Raw genomic sequence first — 10,686 nt, 5'->3', positions numbered from 1 at the left:
TAGGAGCTCTTCTAGATGTTTTGGGAATGGGGAAGTCTGCTTTAAACCTTCCAAGGCTGCTGAATCTTGGATAACATCCAATTTACCGTGTACTTGTCTCCATGGCCAAAAAGATCTTAGGAGTCAGGGGTCTGAGTCTTTTCCTTTCTTGACTCCAAACACCTAAAGCCTAAACACTGTAGCCATGCCATAAACATTTGTTGAATTACTGGAATTATAAAAATCAAGACCCTGAAACAATACATTCTATTATCATTGATACTAATAGTAACAAATAGACTCCCTTTTCAGAGAGCATATGACAAGCTAGGAATTATGCTACAGCTTCTAACAGTTGTTTCATGTCATCAAAAAAGATCTTATCTTATTCCCTTTATCCCTCTGTGGCAGACAATACTAAACACAATCCATTCATATCTTGTCCTTAACTAGAACCTCAGTCATGTTTGGAGCAGCAACAGTTACTTTCTGCCATTTCTATCATTGTTTTGGAGGGTAGGCCATTGGCTTGGTGCTAGCTGATAAGGTGAAGGAGAAATTTTGTCTGAGCCTTACAGGTTAAAGGAACTCTTGGTTGTATGTTGAACTTTGCCATTTCACCTTTTCTTACTTCCTGCCTGAGTCTTGGAGTATGTACCTGTAGGCAGATAGAACAGCCATCTTATTTCATTATGGGCAGAAGCCTGGTAGGGGAGAGCAGATTATCTCAGTGAGGGGTGTGGGGTGAGCCATGAAAGCTTAAGGACCAGAGTTTAACATCCAGTCCACATGAAAGTAGGTGGAGAGAATTGATTCCCCAAAGTTAGACTACATTTTTTTCTCTCTCTCTCTGTCTCCCTCACAAACACACGCGCACACACACACACACACAAAATAACAACTAATAATCACAACAATAATAAATAATATTAAGATCAAAGGCTGGCAGATAGGGGACTTGTGGTCGTATGACCAGTAAGACTTGCTGACTGGAACACTCTACTCCTGATAACAGACACGAAAATGCACCCCTGGACAATAGACAGGTAAAGCAGCCTCACATGAGCTTTAACTGAAGAAATCAGGATGGCACAGATTTGGGGAAAACAGGTGTTTTATTGGATTTTTGGGGCGTGGGGTTTGTGAGAGACCAAAGAATTAAAAATTAGGTTTTTTTTGGGGGGGGGTATTGGTTTAAAGTTTAAAGCACAAGCCTGAACAAAGGCCAGCTGGGTGGAGATATGTCCAGCCACCTGAGGGGGAGGAAATAGCCTTACTGTATTCTTTTCCTGCCCATTAGAGATACAGTTGCTAGGAAACCGGCCCAGATGGCCAGGCCAGAACCATTTATGGACTTGACGCCTAAAGTAAACCAATCATTTCAAAAGTCATTTTCCTTACCCAATCATGTAACACCAAGGCATGTAACCCTCCACTTGTGGTCTTGCCCTATAAAAACCTTGTCCCCCTAGACTGTGCCACCGTATTCCTCTCCTGCTTCCACAGGAAGTTTTGCAGCTTGAGCTTGTATCTAATGTGTTTTGCAGCAGAGTCGATTCCTGGTGGTCTTTGGGGTGGGGAGGGTGTCTCATGAACTGGGTGTAACACTTATTATGAAGATGAATCACAACCCTAAAATCTTGTCCTCACAGTTTAAGGGATTTCCCCTTGATACAGATATAAACTAGTGGCCAGAGTGTCCCTGACCAGACACTCTTCTATCCTGTTCCTGTTCAGTAGTGGCTTTTCCCCCCTCCTCCTTTTATAAATATAAGCCTCTCACCCCTTGAGCTGCCAGGTCCCACCTCTGACGACCTGCCAAACCTCCAGGCCCCACCCACAGTACTCTCCAGATGCAGGCTGCCAAGCTCTGGACTTGAAAACTCACCAATCCCTATCCTGGAAATCTCCACTCTAGAAGGTTTTGCCCCCAAGAAACCCTACATAAACCCTGTCAGTTCTCCGTTGATTCTCTCCTGAGTGGAGGAGGCAGCCACCCTCCTGGTTTTTCCTTCCCAATAAATCCCTTGTATGAGGTTTGTTGTGTAGTGTGATTTTGTGGTTTCTTGGCAGACAGGGAGTTTGGAAGGCCCTTGAGTATGAACAGAAATGACAACTCTGGGATCAGGTTTGGGGAGGCAAAACTGGGCTGAACAAGGGTTATATAGAACTTTTGGGAGGGGGAAGGAATATCCAGGGTGGACAAATATCACTGGCCGGAAGGGCTAAGGTACTGAGACACCTCATTAGCATGGGGACACATTCCAGGAATCCCAGGTGCTTGATGAACCAGTTCTTTTTTTTTTTCTTTAGATTATTTGAAATACAACTTTATTCTGATTCTAAATGAAAAGAATGAGAATGACAGTAACAAACAAGATTTCACACTGAATATTGTGATGCAACTGTAGCAATCTCATCTTTGAAATTCAGGAAGGAAACATCTCTGTTCTAAACAGATAAATATGCAAGTTTAAAAAAAATGTTTTAACTGCCACATTCATGTCGAAGCCATTCTTCTCCTTCAGCATCCCAATGAAGCAGACACTCAGTTAGCTAACTAAGGTGGCACCATGCTGTCCCACTGACACTGCAGGACAGTTGCCTATAGAAGTTGACTCCTGACATGGGCTCCATCTTCAGTGTCTCACAGGTCACCCTCATCTGGGAGGGCAGTTGTCTGAGCAACCTCTAAGTCACGCTCATGCTGTGCTGCCAAAGTTGGGCCCATGCCCACCTCAGGCGGGGCAAGAGCAGACATGGCAACAAACTCCAAGTTAAGATCTCCAATGAGCTTTCTGGCAAACCAGACCAAGGTGGTAATTACTCTTGGCAGAAATGTCATCGTACTGGAGATTCTTCTTTCCGTGGAAGACAACAGATTTTGCCTTCATCTTCCTGCCACAAAATAAAATGGGGATATTTACACACACACACACACACACACACACACACACACCCTTACCAGATCTCTGTGCCAATTAGGTATGTGAGTAACTCTTGCTGTTACATCAAACTTTATAATGGCACACTGGGTTTGGATGCAGTAGCCATCGCGTGGCCCCCAAACTTCTCCTGTCTGTGTTCCACACGCTGAACTTGGTGGGTCTTTTGTTGGTATGGAAGACGAGCGGGGGCACCTCCAAGCCTGGGGTGGCAACACACTTCTTGAACTTTCCCATCAAGTGGCGCTTCATGAATGTCATCTTCCCAGTGCCACTGTTGCCCACCAGCACGAGCTTGAACTGGACCTGCAGCTCTCCCTGGGCGGCCATCGTGCCTGTCCAACTGAAGCACGCTGAACCCTTTCTTATCGGGAGAGAGGGAGCTGGACCTATAATTTCCCTAAGGGCTATGAGACACTCCTCAGGTAGAAGGTGTGGGGTCTGGGATCCCCCAGGTGGGAAGAGGAAGCGTCACAGGGAAAGGGAGTCTGCCATTTTGCACCTAGCTCAGAGCTTTCCGTAATGCCAGACTTCAACCTTAGCAGCAGGCTTTCCCAACATCTCCCCATCACCAGGAGAACTTTTCCCTCAGAGCTGTAACGCTTCCATTGGAGAAGCCTTTTTCCTCAGAGCTGTTATACTTACAGTAAGGGTTAGGGACACCTACTTTATACTGTTAACAGGGAGGAAAGGAACTCTGTAACATGCTGTATAGAGTGTGAGAACCTGTGTCCTGTCCCTACTCGTTTTACCAGCATCAGCTTCTGCTGATGGCTGAGTGAGGGCTTCCTGGCCTTTGCTCTTCCACACAGAACCACCCCCTGCAACCCCCTGCTGCTTCTGAGGACCTTACATCAGGCTGGGTCTGGTCCGCTGTAGCTGTAGATCCTGCCTTTGCTTGTTTTCTGTATTCCTGATGCTACGGTGTTTGGTGGGGATGAGATTGTTCCTCCCCGGGCTGGTCACTTCTCAGAAGTAGCAAACAATGACTTGGTAGGAGGAAGCCAACAGAGACCTTCTTCTAAACCAACCGCCTTCTCTTTGCAGCTTAACATCCCAGTAGGCACCGTGCCTGTACCTTCCTCACCACAGGTCACATGCCAGACAAGGAGGGGCCACACTGCTATCAGAGCCTGCCAAGTTGACCCACACTCTCTAACCCTCAGCTTCACACCCTGGCATCCCCTTCTTTAAATCCAGAAAGCCCAGGCCTTTTCTTGGTCTGCCTGGTGTGACGCAGCCTGGTTCCGGAGCTGTGAGAAACAAACAAATCAGTGGCTGCAGCCTCCTCCTGACGGCTTTGCCTCTCCAGCCTGAGTAAAATCCACAGCTTAAAGCAGACTCCTGTAGCTTTATTGTCCTACCTCTCCAACCTCACAGACTCCTGGAGACTCAGGCACTGTTCCCCTGTGTGGTTCTCCTCACTGATCTTGGCACCGCTGTGGGTCATGTGTTGTAAGAGACAATTAATATTTACTATGGGTTTAACTTCTGGTATTGCTGCTGTTAATCCTCAGCAGCTGTATAACCAAATCACCACACAGAGACTAGGTTTTTAGTTAACCTAGAACACAATGCTGGGCAATATTTACTCCCTCCTAAACCTCCAAGCCCTCAGTTTCCTAACATTTAGATTTCCCACATTATACTTGCTTTTTGTGAAATCTTAGGTCTGGTTCATGTTCCACGTCCTCCAAGATCTCTCCTCCAGCTCTCCTCTGGCCCCTTCTCCTCCCACTCATCTCCTGCCTTCTGGTTCCTCCCCTCTTTCCTGTCCTCTGGCTCCTCCCTGCTCAACATTGTGTCCAGTTGCTTTATTTTGTTCCTATTTACACAAGAGTTGAGACAGGACGCTTAGAACGAGTATCACAATGCAATATCCGGATTGAAACCAGAGGGTTGGGGATGGGGTGGGGGAGAAATCTATATTTAAATGAACAAGGGTAAGGTGTATACATTAAAAAAAAAAATTATACCAGCAGTCATGGATCAGGTCGCCCTTCACTGGAAGATACATTTCTTCTCTAGGTGGGTTAAAAGTTTTCCTTTTGCAAAAGATCTCTTTAAGTGTGTACCAAGTTAGATGTCTGTAGCAACATAATATTACTTCCAGGAAGCAAATAGTCAAAGGCGATAATGAAAGTGGACACAGGGATTCCTAGAATGTAACACCAAAGACAAGAGGAATCATCCAGACACTAAATGCTAGTCTCTTCCTATGACCCAGAGAGGTAAAGGGACACTTAAGCCATGGCACACACAAGGACCAAACAAAAGTATAATTTGTTCAAATGATTTCCTTTTCTGTTGAGTATTCAGGTTATAATATGTGTGTATGTGTTATATAGATGATGTATAATAAAATATATGGAGAGATATTTATGATTATATATGATATATAAAGATACAAGAAGACATATTTATATGAATATGTGGAATCAAGAAAAAGTGTGTGTGTGTGTGTGTGTGTGTGTGTGTGTGTGTGTGTGTGTTCGCGCCTGTGTCTGACTTAAAGATAAAGCAGACCTTGACACGCCCTGGAAGAAACTGCTATCTCTTAGAGGAGAAAATAAGAATCAGGAAGTAATCAAAGCTCTGGGGAGAAACAGGACCTCCCTGTACAGGTGGGAAAAGTGTCCACCTTGTGTTAATCTCTCTTTACAGAAATCCCACCAGGAAAACGCTAAATAATTTTAAGTGACTCATAAGAATAGCAAAAACAGGGCAGGAGACAGCAGTGGATGAAAGGTTTACACACAGTCTTCAAAAAATGGAAAGTTTGGGCATAGCTGCACACACCTTTAATCTCCTGAGGCTGAGGCAGAGGCAGGGGAAGAGCTATGAGTTTGAGGTCAGCCCACTCTATTCAGCAAGTTTGGGGCAAGCTGGGGCTACATAATGAGAATTTTGTCTTTGAAACAAATGACAAATGACGGAAAGCACAGCTCAGTGTGAATGAGCTAGAGGAAGAAATGACCTAAGCATTCAGGGACGCAGAAGACAGGGTCTCAGCCCATCAAGGATATGGACATGCTCAGGATGGCACTGACTTTGCCAAGATCGGAAGTTTTATTTCTCTACTGAGTCTGGATTTAGAAACACAGAGGACCAGAAACGTAGGCACTGGGACATGTGGCTCCTCATAGCCATCTCCCAGGCCCACACACACCCTGTTTCCCCACGACACCCCTACACGGCTGCCTGAGGGCTCTGCTTGAGCAACGCAGAGAAGAGCCTCTAAGGTAACACCTGGGGTTCCTCCCTGTTTCTCCCCGTCCACTCCCTGAGGAGGACTTTGGTGAGCAGCCACCCACACAGCATCTCCAGGCTGCTCTCCCGCCCCTGAGTAGGGATGCGTGGCCAAGAAGCAGCATCACATACACCTGAGAGATGCCTTCAAGATGCAAACAGAAGATCAAGCCAAGAGCATGAGGGCGCTCAGAGGAAACCAGACAAGTGCAATTAAAATGAGAAGAGACGATCAGAGGGGTGAGCAATTATCGCACGCATAAAACACATGAGGATGCTGGGTATAAGAAGGGCTGAGAGACCAACAAAGAATCTTAGAGATGATGATGATGATGTAAAAGATCAGTGGAGGGATGAAAGGTGACATCTAGAAAATTTCCCAGAAAACAACAAATTAACAAATGGAAAACAGAACAGGAAAAACAACATATATTGGAGCCATGCTGCTTCATAGAGCTTATTACCAACCACAGTTGTTTTCTGGTAGCAAAGTTTAAAAGTGAAAAATCAGCTGGGAGAATTAATTTTAGTAATCATTTAAAGCCAGTAAATCTAAGACTATCATTTTTAATATACAGTATAAATTATAATAAAGTACTTTCTAGCCATTTTATATTAACACAGCATGTCTCAATTTACACAATCCACATTTCAAGCATTCAACAACTTAAGTGCCTCCAGTGCTACAGTACCTAACGGAACACATACAGAAGAACAACGCAGAACCTCTGAAGTCTAAATAATGAAGTTCACAAAAGAGGAAGACATAGAATTCTGGAAACTGAGGATCTAACGTGAAGAAATTAGGAGGGAAGGAATCATCAGAGAGCAGGTGCTGGAGGTTCTAAACATGGGAAGAAGTCTGAGAGAGGGCCCATGATAAACCCAGGCAGGCTTCGTCTTAAGTTTGGGAAAACTGACTCCACCTGTTTGACAGATGTGTCAAAGCACCTCAAAACACTTTATTTGCGAGCTTATAGAAAGCTAACATTAAAAATGGATGCTATAATAAAATAATTATGGGTCAATCAAACATAATCATACCACATTGATTGGCCTAAGAGCACGAGATTCCCCAAGGTCATTACCAGAAGTCAATAAATGCTGCAGAGCAGTGAGAAGCCCTACGAGTGGGGGAATCCTGCCTGGGGTCAGACATACTCCAGATTCCAGGACTTTCAGGATATGGGAATATTTGTACAGACTTTGCCCAAGCTGCACAGTCAAGTCATATGAATTATGGGGAAGTCCGGGTTTCAGGTTAGGGGTCCTCCACCTGTGTAAGCCTTTCTTAGGAACCGGGAGGGTTCCACCTGAAGACACAGGAGGAAGTTAGAAGTGGCCCTGGAGAGTGAGACTGAGAAGATGGTAGGCCAGGAGTCTGCTGACTTCTAAGATGCTCAATTTAATATGCGATGTCATGGGTGGTGGCACAAGCCTTTAATCCCAGCACTTGGGAGGTAGAGGCAAATGGATCTGAGTTTAGTCTACATAGCAAGTTTTACGATAGTCAGGACTACATAGATTCTGTCTCAAAAAGAAAAAAAAAAACTATATATATATGTATATGAAGTTATATACATATGAAAGTAATCAACAGTTAAAAGTGAAGGGGAGTGAGTTTCTAAGCAGAGCAGGGACGTTTTTGAAAGGACGTTTTTGAAATTCAGAAAGGAGTTACTGCTCTTTGATAGATCATTACACTGTCTAGTGTAGTCATTTCCAGCTCTCCTCCCCCTCCAGTGAGGAGAGTTGTTGAAATAAATAAATAAATTGATCCACAGATGTCTAGAGAACTAGAGGAAGAATGGTAAAAAGTACTGCATGCTCTGGGGTTATTTTTCTTTTTTGACGTCAAGTGGCTGTAACTGGTGATATTGCTATTAGAATATGGAACTAGAAGATTCTTATAGATTCTAAGCTTGGTGAGTCTCATCCTGGCTGCATGCACATGCAGGAGAGGGTGGGTTGGGGGGTTTAATAAAAGTTTGGTTCCAAGAAGCCCAACTCCGAATCTATTTTATCAGACTCTCCAAAGGTGAAAACAACTACATCATTACTGTGTGTGTGTGTGTGTGTGTGTGTGTGTGTGTACTGCTCCATCAGGAGTGCTGTGCACCCTCTCCAATGGCCACTTTTTCATTTGACAATTTAGAAAAGCCCAACTACAGAGAAGTTAAGGCAATTATGATGGAGGATCATTGCATCAATGGCTGAGTGCATCTTCATAAGGACATTCAGACTGTTCCGTTTATGGGATTGATAATTGTATCTAATGTAGAAGTTAAACTGTGTACAACTTTTTTTTCTTAAACAGAAAGGAGGAAGTTGTAGAGGAATTTAAATTCAGAACTGGCTGCTCTGGCAAGAGATCACATCCAAAGACCTTCTAGGTCTGTGTAATCTGGTTTGAATACAAACACACCTTTAATCAGGGAGACAGAGGCAAGCAGATCTGAGATCAAGGCCAGCCTGGTATACAGCGAGTTTCAGGTAAGGAAAAGCTTAGGTCCAGGTGTGGTGGTACATCCCAAACAATGAAGGTAAAGTTAGTTTGTAGAAGAAAGCAGCCATGTTTGAAAGTTATATCTATTTGAGTGGCCAAAAAAGTGACAAATCAGGGAAAGACTTGATGGAATAGGACATGCCCAACTCTCACAAGAGGTGAGAGGAAAGGGAAACTAAGTAAAGGAGCCACACAGAAATGAGAGGGTAGAGGCAGTTTTACTAGAACTTTACAGAGAGGTTGAACGAGTGAACGAGTTAGACAGACACAGGTAAAGACAGAATGAGCCAGAGAATGAGAAAGAGCCAAAGACTAGAAAAGATTACTGGAGTTAGTTTGAAGACAAGAAGAACAATCCGGGGCACGAGAGAGAATCCACATTGAATAAATCAGCTGGGAGAGGAGTAAGGGCCAGAACAGCTGAGCTGACCCAGCCAGCCCAGAGCTCAGAAAGAACAAGACAGGGTGAGCTTATTCAGCAGCAAGCCTCCACGACAACAACTGAGACAGGCAAATAAAATTCCTGTTACAGTCTACACTCCCAGAAAATGAAATTCACAGGCATAACTAACAGAATCAGTACAAGATGTCCTTGACGTAAATCACAGGGAACAAAGTCAGAAATAAGACAGACAAACACTCCTGTTCTGAGTGAGTGTGTTCATCTACAGGCTCCGGGAGATCCCGTTAACAGCTCGGCAGGTAATCTGTGGTGATCAAGCCAGGATAAATGCAGCTGGGGGCACAACATCCAATCTCAAGATTTCCTATAAAGCTATAGTATTCCAGCATTCAAGAAGGGTGGTAAGGGTGAAAGGACAGAAAATGGCTCAGTGGAACAGAACAGAGTCCTGACTCCACAGAGTCCACACAGACTTGGCCAATTAGTATTGAAAATAGCAAACAGTCTGTTCAGCCAACAATCCTGGAAGAACTGGCTATCTTATACGCTAGGTTGGGAGAATACACTTTCAAAAGATACATGTGATAAAGTATCCAAAATATGGGGAGAACTTTACAGTTTCAACAATAAGTAAACAACACAACCAAAAATGACCATCAGTGACTGCTTCAGTCTATCAAGTTGCTTTCAAGAAAAAGTCATCCATTTTGTAATTTAGTTGATCAATATATCAGCATAATCTCTCAATGTATGCACTTCTAGCTTTTTTTAAACAAATTACAATAACATCGTAACTAAGAAATCAACACTAATTCATTAGCATCAATTATCCAAGAATTGGTCAGGCCTCCTCAATTGTTTTCACAGTTAAAATACTAAAAAAAAAAAAAAAAAAGTTGCAACTCCCATTGCAGATTTGTTATTTGAATGCTTACAGATTGTTACTTGAATGCATTGAAGAAGCTGTGCTTTTTCCTGGAGTCCCCACCTTGGGCTCACTGCATCCCTGTGAGTCATTTAACTATTCCTACCGCATGTCCGGTACTTCCTGTCCACCAGCTCCTCGGCCTGGAGTCGAGGCTGGTCAGGCCTGAACGCTGGTGTTTCGGTTGCATTATACAGTACTAATGTAACTAAGCAGCACATGGGCTCAGCTCTTATCAACCTGAACCACCGGCTGAGCCCGCCAACAGTCTGGCACGGGATGGTTTCAGGAAACAAATTTTTAAAGCATTGTAGTTTTACTGCTTCTTTGTTTCTACTTGTACCACTGTATACATTTTAACTCCTAAATTTGTCACTTTTATCTAAGAATTTTTAAAATTCCTTGCTGAGTTGACTGGGGAGAGGGGAGAGGAATCTCATTCAAATTTTCATTCTCTTGTTATTCATATCGCTTGTGAGGCCCCTTAGTCTGTGGTGCTTTTTTCTTTTTGACAGTCTCATGTAGCCCAGGCAAGCAAGAAACTCCTTCTAAGGCTGAGGACGAGCTTGGACTCCTGACTCTCCTTTTACAGGCACGGGATTCCAGGCGTGTGCCAGCAGGCCCAGCTGTACTTCATCGAGTGTGAACACGTAGGTAAGCGTGTGCCACAATGTGCCGT

General features: G+C 44.0%; 1 pseudogene; it reads right to left on the bottom strand.

The window, feature by feature from the left end:
• Positions 1-2,527: 2,527 nt before the first annotated feature.
• Positions 2,528-3,797, bottom strand: LOC110563347 (GTP-binding nuclear protein Ran-like; annotated as a pseudogene).
• Between the last annotated feature and the right edge of the window lie 6,889 nt (positions 3,798-10,686).

The sequence above is a fragment of the Meriones unguiculatus genome, chromosome 6 (assembly GCF_030254825.1).
Source record: "Meriones unguiculatus strain TT.TT164.6M chromosome 6, Bangor_MerUng_6.1, whole genome shotgun sequence".
Taxonomy (NCBI): domain Eukaryota; kingdom Metazoa; phylum Chordata; class Mammalia; order Rodentia; family Muridae; genus Meriones; species Meriones unguiculatus.
Note: the sequence above shows the minus strand (reverse complement) of the source record. Positions and strands in the feature narration are given on the sequence as shown.